Source organism: Thalassophryne amazonica, chromosome 2 (assembly GCF_902500255.1).
Source record: "Thalassophryne amazonica chromosome 2, fThaAma1.1, whole genome shotgun sequence".
NCBI lineage: Eukaryota > Metazoa > Chordata > Actinopteri > Batrachoidiformes > Batrachoididae > Thalassophryne > Thalassophryne amazonica.
In genome coordinates, this window is record NC_047104.1 from 65,687,617 (window position 1) to 65,702,025 (window position 14,409).

A 14,409-nucleotide genomic window follows, 5' to 3' on the forward strand; every position below is an offset into this window, starting at 1 on the left:
GCGTGCAAACAGGTGGATGCTCTATTTTGAGGGGCAAAAAAAAAAGGAGGGTATGCAGTACAGGCCCGGATCCAGACCAGTTTGGACTGAAGCAGTTGCATCGGTCAAATGTTTTTACGCATCATTCGTCATCGGTAAAAAAAAATCTTGAATAATCCCGAATAGTGCCGAACGTGTTCCCGCAGTGAACACAGCTTTTCAGTGGTTTTCATGTCAACCTATAGTCCATAAATTATACGGATTTTTCCGAGTTTCAGAGTCATACGGACGTACAGATGAAGACGGATATTCAGGGTTTGGTCTGCAGCGGGTCTGTAATCAACAGTTTCTGCAGTGCAACTCCACTTTGAAGCCGTGAACCATTAAAGCAATGCTTCGATCCAGTAGCTCGCTGGTTCTTTGATTCACTGCTCTTCAGAAGCGGTAAGTCCGCTTCTTAATTCCTCTTAAAGCCATTAAAATACTGTGTGTCACTTTTGTGTGTATTAAAGTCACTAACTGGGACTCTTGTCTTGTTGCAGTCAAGAAACGAGAATCGTCCTCCGTTCCGTTTGCACAGCTTCAAACGCTGCACGGCTCTCTGCCGAGACAGAGTCCGGTCGGAATTAATAACTTTAAAATGAACTGCTGCTTTAAATAAAATGATGCCTCATTCCAAACACTGTAATACAGAAAAACTACAATCAACTAAAACATTTTTAATCCAAAAATGAAACATGCTGTATTTCTTTACAAATTACATCCTGAATTGCAGCACAGCAGATGCAAGAGCTCAACTCTATATGGAAAGACATTCATGCCAATAATGTCTGAAAGGAAATGCTTTTGACAAAAACTACAGATTTTGTTTATTCCTATTTATGTCCAGAGATCAAGGATCCACCATGTAGAGTTTATTATGTCCAAAGTTTAAGGATCCAGTGACCAATTTCATATTTATTTACTTTAAGACTCAATAAAATGTTCAATTTCAATTCAATTTCAAATTAATCGGCTTATAAAGTGCCAAATCACAACAAAATCTAAATATACTAAAACAAATACATCACAATTCTACACATATCACAGTTGTGATATGTGTAGAATTGTGATGTATTTGTTTTAGTATATTTAGTCATGGACATGATGAATATTGTTACCTGCTGGAATGTTTCTAATTTTGATTAGTATCAATGGAAAATGCCTTCTGTGAACTGTCTGTATCTCAATATATTATTATTAAGAATATATGCAGTCATATTTTTATTGATTTTATCAATTGAAAAAAAATCATATATAGATTCAGGTATAATTGAAAGATTGTGGCAATAAATTTGATCCTGTTTACAGTCAATTTTTGTTATAGTGTTGTTTTTTAGGACATCATATTTATACAAATAAGAAGTGTTCACTATGGTCCATGATGTATAATAAATATATAAAAACAAGTGTGACAGTGTATGTTGCACACGAATAAAAGAATGAAGATTATTGAATAACAAGATGCGTACGATATTTATTTTATCATTGGGCAAAAGTGCATATGTCAGATTTTCACTCTGGATCCAGCCCTGCAGTAATTGAGGTCTGGGAACATGCATTAGTGCAGCGCTTTGCAGCATCCACTGCCCTTCGAAACCCATCCTATGTGGCAACCACCCAAGCAGACAGCCACTCCACCTCCACCTCTTAAAAAGGTCTGTCTGCTACAGTTAGGTGAAATGTGGCCATCACATTTGGCCATCTCCAGTCACTTGGATCCTCAAAACCTTTAGTGACATTACAGGTCATGTAGCTGTTGAATTATTTATTCATTCATTCATCTTCTACCACTTAGTCCAATTAAGGGTCGCGGGGGGCTGGAGCTTATCCCAGCAGTCATAGAGTGTGAGGCGGGGTACACCCAGGACAGGACGCAAGTCTGTCGCAGGGCCACAAATAGACAAACAAACACAGACACACCCACACACACACCTATGGACAATTTTAAAGAGTCCAATCCACCTAACCCGCATGCATGTCTTTGGATGTGGGAGGAAACCGGAGCACCCGGAGGAAACCCACGCAAACACGGGGAGAACATGCAAACTCCACACAGAAAGGCCACGGGAATTGAACCCACGACCTTCTCGCTGTGAGGCAACAGTGCTAACCACTAAGCCACCGTGCTGCCCTGAATTATTTGTTTTTTTTTGCCAAATTTACCTTATTCTTACACAACAGTGAAGACTATCTCATATGAAGGAGAAAAGTGCAAAATGTGCTCATTAGTATTTTGATGCAATATGACATGCGGATCATCAATAAAATAAACATTTCTGACCCGGTCTGAAAGTGTTTGAACGACCTCGCTTGGGTGACTTATGTAGCCGTGTGTACACTCCTGTTTCTGAGGAACATTCACATTTTATGTGCCTCAGCAGTCATTTACACAAAATGTTCTCAGCAATCTACAAAAGCCTCTCACTTACTTAAAAACTGCACAGATAAAAAGAAATGTGAGGCGCCATCACAGTGCATGTCTGCAGCACGAGACTCTTGCAACACGAATGTACAGCCACATTGAAACAATGTCAGTCAGGAAACAGCGACGTGCTTCATTCTACAGAAATAAAGGCTCTTTGTTCAGCACAAAAACCTATTCTTCTCTCCCTAATGCACAGTTTATCTGCAGCAAGTTGCCACTGTCTGTGGGCCTTTCTGTCAGTGATTTCCATATATAGAACCCAGGAGGTGTTCCGCTGACTGAGAGAGGGGTTGCAGCACTGAGCTGCAAAGCTGAGCAGGACTAAGTCATTAAGCTGTCACTTAAGATTACATGCTGTCCCCATGATTATTCACATTACTGCCTCCATGAACAACAGACATCAGTACATGACGGATTCTGGCAGCATGTATATATAGCAGGCAGCTTCATATCCATTTAATTAACCTGAAGACAGGTGACAAAGGACAAAGTAACAGCAATTATTCATGGTGAGAGACCAATCTAAACTCTAGAAGTCAACAACTAATATCATCCAAATTAATTCCGGGGCCAGTAAAGTTTGCAACAGAAAGCAGCCATATAGAAGAGAGGAAAAAGAATTTCATACTCCTGCAGAACCTCCTTGAATACAAATAACGCCTGCCAAGCTCAAAGCACTGGTGAAGAAAAGCAAAAAGCTGGAGGGATGGACGACTTCTGCTGACACTGTGACGGAGACGGAAGGAGAGTTGGAGATGACATTGTGGAGAAAAGGAGGGAGGAAGGAAGGAGCGTCAAGAAAGATCCAGTGAAGGAGAAAACACATAAAGCCACCTTGACACTTGCACGAATGTGATCCCCGCACTGCAGCGCAAGTCGTACCAATGCATCCTGCTTTGTCCCGCTGGGCTCCACGCTATATAAAATAATCATTTCGTAGCCGATGACGCATTCGCTCTCAGAACCTGGCTGGCGAAACCATTCTGTCATCGCTCTCAGAATCACAGAGAAATTATCTACAGCTACAGGTTGTCTCATGCGCATCATGAGGTGGAGAACACATTTGGAATCTTGTCTCAAAGGTAATTATTTATAATATAGTAGGGGTGGGCAAACATAAAAAATCTTAATCGCATTAACTCAATGACTTTCTGTGATTAATCATGATTAATCGCATGGTATATGTGAAACCCAAAAATGAATTCAAAAGCCGCTTAAAAGCACAGTTTTATTTGAAAATGTAAATGAACATTGCATAAATTTGAAAATGTACATTTCAACTGAAACACACTAATGAAATCAAATATAAAACCACTGGCAGGTCATTTGTTATCCTGTTTCATATCAAAATAACAATATTCATGTCCATGACTAAATGTACTAAAACAAATACGTCACAATTGTACACATACCACAATTTGATATGTGTACAATTGTGATGTATTTGTTTTAGTATATTTAGATTTTGTTGTGATTTGGCACTTTATAAGACGATTAAATTGAATTGAAATTGAACATTTTATTGAGTCTTAAAGTAAATAAATATGAATTTGGTCACTGGATCCTTAAACTTTGTACATAATGAACTCTACATGGTGAATCCTTGATCTCTGGACATAAATAGGAATAAACAAAATCTGTAGTTTTTGTCAAAAGCATTTCCTTTCAGACATTGGCATGAATGTGTTTCCATATATCTGAGCTGAGCTTCCAGCTGCTGTGCTTCACTTCAGGATGTAATTTGAAAAGAAAATACAGCACGTTTCATTTTGGGAGGTAAAAAAAACCTTTTAGTCGATTGTAGTTTGTTGTCTGTATTACATTTGGAAAGAGGTGTCATTTTATTTAAAGCGGCGATTCATTTTGAAGTTATTAATTCCGACTGGACTCTGTCTCAGCCGCGCAGCGTTACGAGCTGTGTGAATGGAACGGAGGACGATTCTCGTTTCTTGACAGCAATAAGACAAGAGTCCCAGTTAGTGACTTTAATCCACACAAAAGTGACTGACGATATTTTAATGGCTTTGCGAGGGGTTAAGAAGCGGCTTGCCGTTTCTGAAGAGCAGTGAATCAAAGAACCAACGAGTTACTGGATCGACGTATTGCTTCAATGGTTCACGGTTGCAAAGTGGAGCCGCGCTGCAGAAATAGTTTATTACAGACCAAACCCTGAATATCCGACTTTATTTGTACGTCCGTATGACTCTGAAACTCGGAAAAATCCGTATAATTTACGGACTATAGGTTGACATGAAAACCACCGAAAAGCTGTGTTCACCGCGGGGACACATTCGGCTATTCGAGATTATTCAAGATTTTTTTTTTACCGATGACAAACGATGCGCAAAAAAAAATTTGACCGATGCAGCTGCATTGGTCCAAACCGGTCTGGATCCGGGCCTGATCCTGTAGAACCTTGTACCGAAAATGTCCATTCAAAAGTTCGGCATCTTTCTGCATTTTGTTTTGTTGTGCGTTGCATAGCCTGTACTTTTCTCGATCCTCGTGTTGTTTTCTGTGTGAACTCAGCTATCAGCAGGAAGCAGCAGCATAAGCTCGCCCCCGACTGACGCTTTCAAAATAAAAGGCAACGAGCAACAGTCATAAAAGGCTAAAAAAAACAAAAAAACAAACAAACAAAAAAAAACGCAGCGTTAACGGGAGGAACAAAACTGTCGCCAATAATGACCTCAATAATTAACGCAACGTTGGCACGTTAACGTTGCCCAGCCCTACTATATAGACATTCACATTGACATGCAGTGTTTTCGAACAGGTTGCGCAATGTTCACAACTAGTTCACGAAATTAATGAACATTTTGTAGGGGTGGTGGCCAAGTGGTTAGTGCACTTGGTTTCAGTGCAGAAGGTTCCCGGTTCAAATCCCACCCCTGCCACATTTCTCCATGTGAAGTGGAGTTGTGTCAGGAAGGGTATCCAGCGTAAAACCTGTGCCAATTCAACATGCAGATCCACCTTGGATTTGCTGTGGTAGACCCCGAGTGCAAACAAGGGAGCAGCCGAAGGGAGTTACTAGAAGTTTTGAGCACTTCAAAATTTTCTATGCGCACTGGCACGCAACCACGCACAGTTAACACACAGTTTATGATGGGTTTACTCAATGGCACACAAGATTGCGTGCCAGTGTGGGGATCAAATTCATGCAAGTGTCAAGGTGCCTTAAGTCTTACACACAGGACTGACAAGCTTCAATTGTATCAATGTGCATCACTGCTTCATGACAAGCACTTCAATGCTAACACACGTGTTTTAGTGTGGGAGAGTCCATTCTCGTTTTTTTTTGTAATTACGTCAGCATTAAGGAGAGAATGCTCGGGCTCTCCTGTGACCACACCCAATGCTCAGGTGCCTTACCTTACACACGCGAGCGATCCTCGACACAATAGTGTTGTCAAAGAAGTTGAATTCTTTTCCTGCCTCGCTGAAGAAGAAGTAAATCTTGTCATCGTCACCCACAGTGTTGCCTACTGGCTGACTCTCCTCAATGTAAGCCGACCCAACAAAAAGTGGATCTGTCAAAAAAACAAACACAACAAAAGAAATCACGATGAGACACGCAGCTTTAGATTACTAAGCATCGCATGCTTTTGTCACCATGAGGAAAGAATTCCTTCATCGGGTTGATCACTTCTCACAAGACAAATTTGCAACCATTAATGTAAAATATTTCGACAGAGTTGTGTCCTGGTGAACCTTGTATTTATAAATGCACTCATCAGGAGATCTCTGTGCACAGTTAAGAGGAACATTTTGCACTTTATGTGCCTCAGCAGTCATTTACACAAAATGTTCTCAGTGGCCTACAAAAGGCTCTCAATTAGTAAAAACTGCACAGATAGAAAGAATGTGAAGCGCCATCACAGTGCATGTTGTGAAACATTTACACAGTAAATTGCAGCACAAGTTTGCCTTTGGGGTTTTAGGTAATTTTTGCAAAATGCAGCTTACTCTGCAAAACCAAAGAGTGAAGATGTTTTGATGGTCAACTATGGCAAGCGATAGACCCAGGCTTCAGTAACATAACCAACCTCAGCTTTACTGTCAACTAAGACAACGCAATTGAAGTGTCTTGTCCAAGGACATATAAGTAGCGTGACTGGGACTCAAACCCAGGTCTACATATTGGTAGCCTAAGTCCTTATCCCTCTGAGCTACCTGCGCCATAGGAAGGTTGGTGCAACATAAAATGAAAATTACCTTGGAGCCATTTTAAAGAGTTTTCAGTCTTCAGCGCGGTGCCTTGACCCAAACTCTTGTAAATGACGGGCTCGTTTCCTTGGAAATTGCTGGCAGTTCCAGTGTACAATTCACCATCTAAAAGAGAATAAGCAAAATACTCAATGAAGAACTTCATTCAAACTACTGAATGCAAGCGACAGCGTTAACTATACAGTGTCTTATTACTGTTACACTAAAGAAAAACAAGCCATAAATCTACAAAACCATTCTGTTCCACTGGCGCTTCTATGCTGACTGTTTTACTTGAATGCAAACAGCACCTGTGATACCCATGTATTCATCACAAGGACTGTTGTGTACAGACAGTTTTAGCAAGTACAACCCCTGGCAAAAATTATGGAATCACCAGCCTCAGAGGATGTTCATTCAGTTGTTTAATTTTGTAGAAAAAAAGCTGATCACAGACATGACACAAAACTAGTCATTTCAAATGGCAACTTTCTGGCTTTAAGAAACACTATAAGAAATCAAGAAAAAAAGATTGTGGCAGTCAGTAACGGTTACTTTTTTAGACCAAGCAGAGGAAAAAAATATGAAATCACTCAATTCTGAGGAAAAAATTATGGAATCACCCTGTAAATTTTCATCCCCCAAATTAACACCTGCATCAAATCAGATCTGCTCATTGACATTGACCCTATGTGTCTTTTTGCAAGGAATGTTTTTGCAGTTTTTGCTCTATGGCAAGATGCATTATCATCTTGAAAAATGATTTCATCATCCCCAAACATCCTTTCAATTGTCCAAAATATCAACATAAACTTGTGCATTTATTGATGATGTAATGACAGCCATCTCCCCAGTGCCTTTACCTGACATGCAGCCCCATATCATCAATGACTGTGGAAATTTACATGTTCTCTTCAGGCAGTCCTCTTTATAAATCTCATTGGAACGGCACAAAACAAAAGTTCCAGCATCATCACCTTGCCCAATGCAGATTCGAGATTCATCACTGAATATGACTTTCATCCAGTCATCCACAGTCCACAATTGCTTTTCCTTAGCCCATTGTAACCTTGTTTTTTCTGTTTAGGTGTTAATGATGCCTTTTGTTTAGCTTTTCTGTATGTAAATCCCATTTCCTTTAGGCGGTTTCTTACAGTTCGGTGACAGACGTTGACTCCAGTTTCCTCCCATTCGTTCCTCATTTGTTTTGTTGTACATTTTTCGATTTTTGAGACATATTGCTTTAAGTTTTCTGTCTTGACGCTTTGATGTCTTCCTTGGTCTACCAGTATGTTTGCCTTTAACAACCTTCCCATGTTGTTTGTATTTGGTCCAGAGTTTAGACACAGCTGACTGTGAACAACCAACGTCTTTTGCAACATTGTGTGATGATTTACTCTCTTTTAAGAGTTTGATAATCCTCTCCTTTGTTTCAATTGACATCTCTCATGTTGGAGCCATGATTCATGTCAGTCCACTTGGTGCAACAGCTCTCCAAGGTGTGTTCACTCCTTTTTAGATGCAGACTAACGAGCAGATCTGATATGATGCAGGTGTTAGTTTTGGGGATGAAAATTTACAGGGTGATTCCATAATTTTTTCCTCAGAATTGAGTGATTCCATATTTTTTTCCTCTGCTTGGTCTAAAAAAGTAACCGTTACTGACTGCCACAATCTTTTTCTTGATTTCTTATAGTGTTTCTTAAAGCCAGAAAGTTGCCATTTGAAATGACTTTAGTTTTGTGTCATGTCTGTGATCTGCTTTTTTTCTACAAAATTAAACAACTGAATGAACATCCTCCGAGGCCGGTGATTCCATAATTTTTGCCAGGGGTTGTATATCATGATTCATCAATGATTCAAAGTTGTAGCTCAACCATGGAACACAAGAGACTCTCTTAAGTAGTCTTTAGATTCTTCGCAGGAAGGCGAAATACACTAATAGGGGAGAGAGAGAGAGAGAGACAGAGAGATAACAGTTACATACCAACAATAATGGCTGTGGATTTGTACTCTGGATTGAAGGGGCATCGGCTACGCCCGTCTTCCATCACAACTTCGCCTGCTTCATCTCGCTGCAGGGAGAATGTTGATGTGTTCTGGAGACAAATACCAAATGTTGCTCTGGTACATTTCACTTAGGTTCTACTTGCAGTAAATGTAAACCACAGTGAGCTCACTCACTGTGTTTCCTTAATATAAAACAAAGAGAACAAGCAGTGGCCTTGGTGGCCACCAGACCTAGGCTTTGGAAGTGAAAGAAAATGACAAGCTCCTTTCAAGCTACATGTAACTTCAGCCACACCTGTTTCCAATTTCAATCATGCAAGTGATGATAAGGTTATTCCCTGCAACAAGCTCAGACAGGTCCTGCAAGTAGATACAGATAGAGCTCTGGTATATTGCATGAGTGAAACTGATTTTTGGCTTGATCTGCAATATGATCATCTAAGACTTCTAAGGCCGTATTCTACATTTGCAATTTTTAAAAACCTCACACAGCTTTTAAGTTCTTCTTCTCCTTGGGATTTGTTTTGATTTAGAATAGTAATTTGGACTGTTTATTGTATTTTATTGGAGAACCCTTCTCACTGTTTTGAAAAGAGCTACAAAAATAAAATTTTGAGTAATGTTAAGGATCTCAAAGAACATCTTGTCATTTTGATGGCTTTGGCTGATGCACAAAACACACAGAGACTTTCTGGAATCTGTCATCATAACGAGGGTTCACCCAGACTAACTGGTCTGGGATGTCTGGAAAACCAGTTCAAGGTCATCTAAATCATAATCTTCTCTCTGTTTGTCATTAGTATGACGTCAAGGAGGAGAGGTTAATGCCCCACATTAACAGCAAAAACCCATCTCGTTTTGGCTGGATTACTGAGTCCAGTGTAACTCCGGTGCTACCTTGCATCACTCACCTTAAAAAGATAAAATCTTACAAAGTATTTTTGCCTAATTTGTAGACAAAATATCTAACTTTATTTAGTTACAAGACAAAAATCACAATTAAAATTTCAGTCAGATTAAAGGGCTTCATATTAGATAATATACATGTATCTCACACTTCTTGTTAAGTCAAATAGTGCTGGAAACATCTTGTTTCATTTACATTATATCTCAAATGAAACAAGCTTTGCTGACTCAAGAATTTTAAGCTGCTGTGTTATTTACAAAAGATGTAACACTTCTTAACACTATAGTAAAATAAAGTGCAAAATGAGTTTCCATCACTAATTTCAAGATCTCAGCTAAAGAAACTTTGTCTTCTTCTCAGTTTGTCATTTTTTTCGACGTCAAGAGAGTTTAATGCCCTGCTTTGATTCCAACCAGGTAGTTAGAACCAGATAACATTTAATGATGCAATCTGACATGTTATTTGGACCGTTTTTAGTGATTATGCGTGATTAGTTTTTGTAAGGTTAGGGGTAATAAAAAAAAATCCTTCAATGAGCTGATGCTTATCAGATTTGATTAGAGTTTTCATCTACAGTGGGGCAAAAAGTACTTAGTCAGTCCCTGATTGTGCAAGTTCTCCTACTTAGAAAGATGACAGAGGTCTGTAATTTTCATCATAGGTACACTTCAACTATGAGAGACAAAATGAGAAAAAAAAAATTCCAGGAAATCACATTGTAGGATTTTTAAAGAATTTATTTGTAAATTATGGTGGAAAAATAAGTATTTGGTCATCCACAAACAAGCAAGATTTCTGGCTCTCACAGACCTGTAACTTCTTCTTTGAGAAGCTCTTCTGTCCTCCACCTGTTACCTGTATTAATGGCACCTGTTTGAGCTCGTTATCTGTAGAAAAGACACCTATCCACAGCCTCAAATAGTCAGACTCCAAACTCAACCATGGCCAAGACCAAAGAGCTGCTGAAGGACACCAGGAAGAAAATTGTAGACCTGCACCAGGCTGGGAAGAGTGAATCTACAATAGTGAAGCACATTGGTGTGAATAAATCAACTGTGGGAGCAATTGTAAGAAAATGGAAGACATACAAAACCACTGATAATCTCCCTCGATCTGGGGCTCCATGTAAGATGTCATTCCGTGGGGTCAAAATGATCATGAGAACAGTGAACAAAAATCCCAGAACTACATGGAGGGACCTAATGAATGACCTGCAGAGAGCTGGGACCAAAGTAACAAAGGCTACACACTACGCAGAGAGGGACTCAAATCATGCAGTGCCTGGCGTGTCCCCCTGCTTAAGCCAGTACATGTCCAGGCTCGTCTGAAGTTTGCCAGAGAGCATATGGATGATCCAGAAGAGGAATGGGAGAATATCATGTGGTCAGATGAAACCAAAATAGAACATTTTGGTAAAAACTCAATTCGTCGTCTCTTGAGGAAGAAGAATGCTGAGTTGCATTCCAAGAACACCATGTCTACTGTGAAGCATAGGGGTGGAAACATCATGCTTTGGGGCTGTTTTTCTGCAAAGGGGACAGGACGACTGATCCCTGTTAAGGGAAGAATGAACATGGCCATGTATCATGAGATTTTAAGCCAAAACCTCCTTCCATCAGTGACAGCATTGAAGATGCAACGTGGCTGGGTTTTCCAGCATGACAATGATCCCAAACACACCACTCGGGCAATGGAGTAGTGGCTCCGTAAAAAGCATTTCAAAGTCCTGGAGTGGCCAAGCCAGTCTCCAGACCTCAACCCGATAGAGAATTTGTGGAGGGAGGTGAAAGTCTGTGTTGCCCAGTGACAGCCCCAAATCATCACTGCTCTAGAGGAGATCTGCATGGAGGAATGGGCCAAAATACCAGCTACAGTGTGTGCAAACCTGGTGAAGACTTACAGGAAATGTTTGACCTCTGTCATTGCCAACAAAGATTATGTTACAAAGTATTGAGTTGAACTTTTGTTATTGACCAAATACTTATTTTCCACCATAATTTACAAATAAATTCTTTAAAAAATCCTATAATGTGATTTCCTGGATTTTTTTTTCTCATTTTGTCTCTCACAGTTGAAGTGTACCTATGTTGAAAATTACAGACCTCTCTCATCTTTCTAAGTAGGAGAACTTGCACAATCAGGGACTGACTAAATACTTTTTTACCCCACTGTATTTGTCAACAGGGCACACAGTGAATTTATTAACATGACTTTCGATGAAACCATTGCAGAAAAGCTGCACTCCACAGCCCCACACAAGGCTGTTTTTCACAATGAGTCTCTCTACTCACTGTAATTTTACAGCAAATACATCAAAATAAACACAGTTATCTCTTTTAAAATAGTCACTGTGACACAAAAATCACACTCGTGTAAGATTTGCAAATAATCCACAGTTCAGCATACTGATCTGTTGGGGGGGTTCTGTACGAATTAACCGTGATCCGTTCCACCACTATTTGAATCAGCGGGGACCACCATTATTGTCGCTGGGTTCGCTAACCGCTGATGCTTACCGAAGCCCTTGCTTACCCTGGTGCCGGTTTCAATCACTCCAAATGTCTGGTTATAAACACAGCTCCCAGTCCCACAAATCAACCAACTAATTTCCTTGTTGACTTATTTGGCTAAAGGGCCTCAGCACTTACGGCACTTTTCCACAGTGTGGTACCAGCTCAACTCAAGTCACATTTGGGTCCACATGCTTCCTTTTCCATGGTCAACTGTTGTGCCATAGAGTGACGTTGTCCTTAATGCGACAGGCAAAAGAACGCATTAATCAGTTTAGCTTTTGCTTTATCATACAGCCATAAATGTGCTACTTGCCTACCGTTTTTAAAAATGGCAGGCATGTTCAGGACATCTTTTGCCTCCCATCTCACACAATGTGACACAGTGATTGTGACGGCTCTCTCAGTAATCTGGAGTGCTTTCTCATCACCTTTTGGTATCACCTGAGGTTGCTTGGAACCACGGAGGGGATACCAAAAACTTAATCAGTTGCTTGGTACCAGGTTTGGCCAACAGCAAACCAAAAAAGGCAGGTAGAGTTGAGCGGAGTAGGTACCATCCTGTGGAAAAGCACCGCACACCTGACAGGTGGATAAAAGATCTTTATTCTGTGTGAGAGCAGAAGAGGCAAATAAAAACTAAGACACAGTGGAGAAGAAGAGACACACTGAGAAGTCATCACTCACGATGTAGGCGCAGATGGGACTGAAGGCATAGGTGCCACACACATAGAGGTGGGTGCTGTTCAGCCGCAGCAGAATTTTGATGTAATTGAAGCAATCAGTCTGGATGGAGAACACAAGAGAGCACAGGAAGACGTGAGAAAAATGTAATCACTTGATTACAAAAGAATAAGTCAGGATATTCTTCAGAGAAAGGAAAAACGTTCCCATTCCACTGCTGGGAGAATCTCCCGACATTACACAGCAGCTGCCTGGTGGGTTTTCTGACTAATAAAAACTAGAGCTGTACACTGTAGTACAAAGATTACCAGGACTAGTCACCCAGGGATACTACAGCTGGCATGACAACGAGGTAACAGACAGGCAGTGAGAAGTAGTGTACACACACACACACACACACAAATTCCCTGACAAGTCTGCACACTTGATGAATCTATTGGTAACTGGTGGGAACATTTGTGAGTGCAAAACTCTGAGCTCACCGCAATGTCTCAAAGCACCGCTGAACCAATTCAGATTTAGAAACATCAGCGATACTTCACCACAGGACAAAGTGATACTTCATTCTTATACATACACACACACCTTTCCTCACAGAGAAGCATCAGCCCTAAAGCAGATACAAATTCAGTGCCTCGCTTAATGGCTCCTCATACAGGAAATTTGATGAAGTTGTCATTCCAGCAGGGTCACATAATTGAAGGGATTGTTTTGATCAAATAATATTTCACTGATTAAGCTGGCTCTAATCTTTAAAGTTAGAGCATGTAGGATTTAGTGCCATCCATTGGAGAGGTTGCAGATTGCATTTTGCTGTTGCCGGTCACAATTACATCTCCCCTTCATCTTTGTACTTCTTTTGGCAATGGGGATTCATGCCCTCTTGCCTCCTGTTGTGATATGCAATATGTATGATCTGCCATTTCACAAAATTAAGGTTCTCACACTTGTTAGCCTGCACTAGCAACCAGAAGACAGTGTATATGGGAGTGACCACTGATTCCTCTTCTTTTTTCTTCAGTCTTCTTGAAGAAAATGCTGCAAAATGTGAAAGACAGTAAGTACTGGTATGCCCTTTTTGGGCTAGTATGGCAACAAGGTGGTGCAATATGGTGGCCTCCATGAGGGAGCCCGCTTCCATTGTAGATATGAAGGGCTCATTTTCAGCTTGTTAAAAGACAATGATTCATTGTTGCTGGTAATTACAGTGTACATTAATGAACAGATGGTTATGGAAGTTATATTCCATTTTTGCTACCACCCACAAATCCTACACACTTTAACAAGATTACCCACTCAGAGCGCGCAACAACTGCAGCATAGAGGTGATGTAGAGACATGCAAATAAGTTATTTGCAATACAGTGCTACCATAATACATGGTTCTGTGTGGCCTTGACAATGTATTCATTTGGTCCAAAATTCAACCCTTCTGCTATGTTGAATCCATATTGGCTCAAAACTGTTTGAGCTCATCAGTTATGACTTTGAATTTAACATTTCAAGAACACCTGAAGCCAAAGGTCATGTGAATAACAGAAAAGGGACTGTTGACTTTATATATGTATTTAACAGTAACTACAGATGTATGTTTGACCAATTCCTCGAGCAAGTCATTGTAATTATCCTCGATACATACACACT

At 40.3% G+C, this 14,409-nt stretch overlaps 1 pseudogene; it reads right to left on the reverse strand.

Moving 5' to 3' along the window:
* The window catches only part of LOC117525143, a 214,097-nt pseudogene that overhangs the window by 30,321 nt on the left and 169,367 nt on the right, over positions 1-14,409 (reverse strand).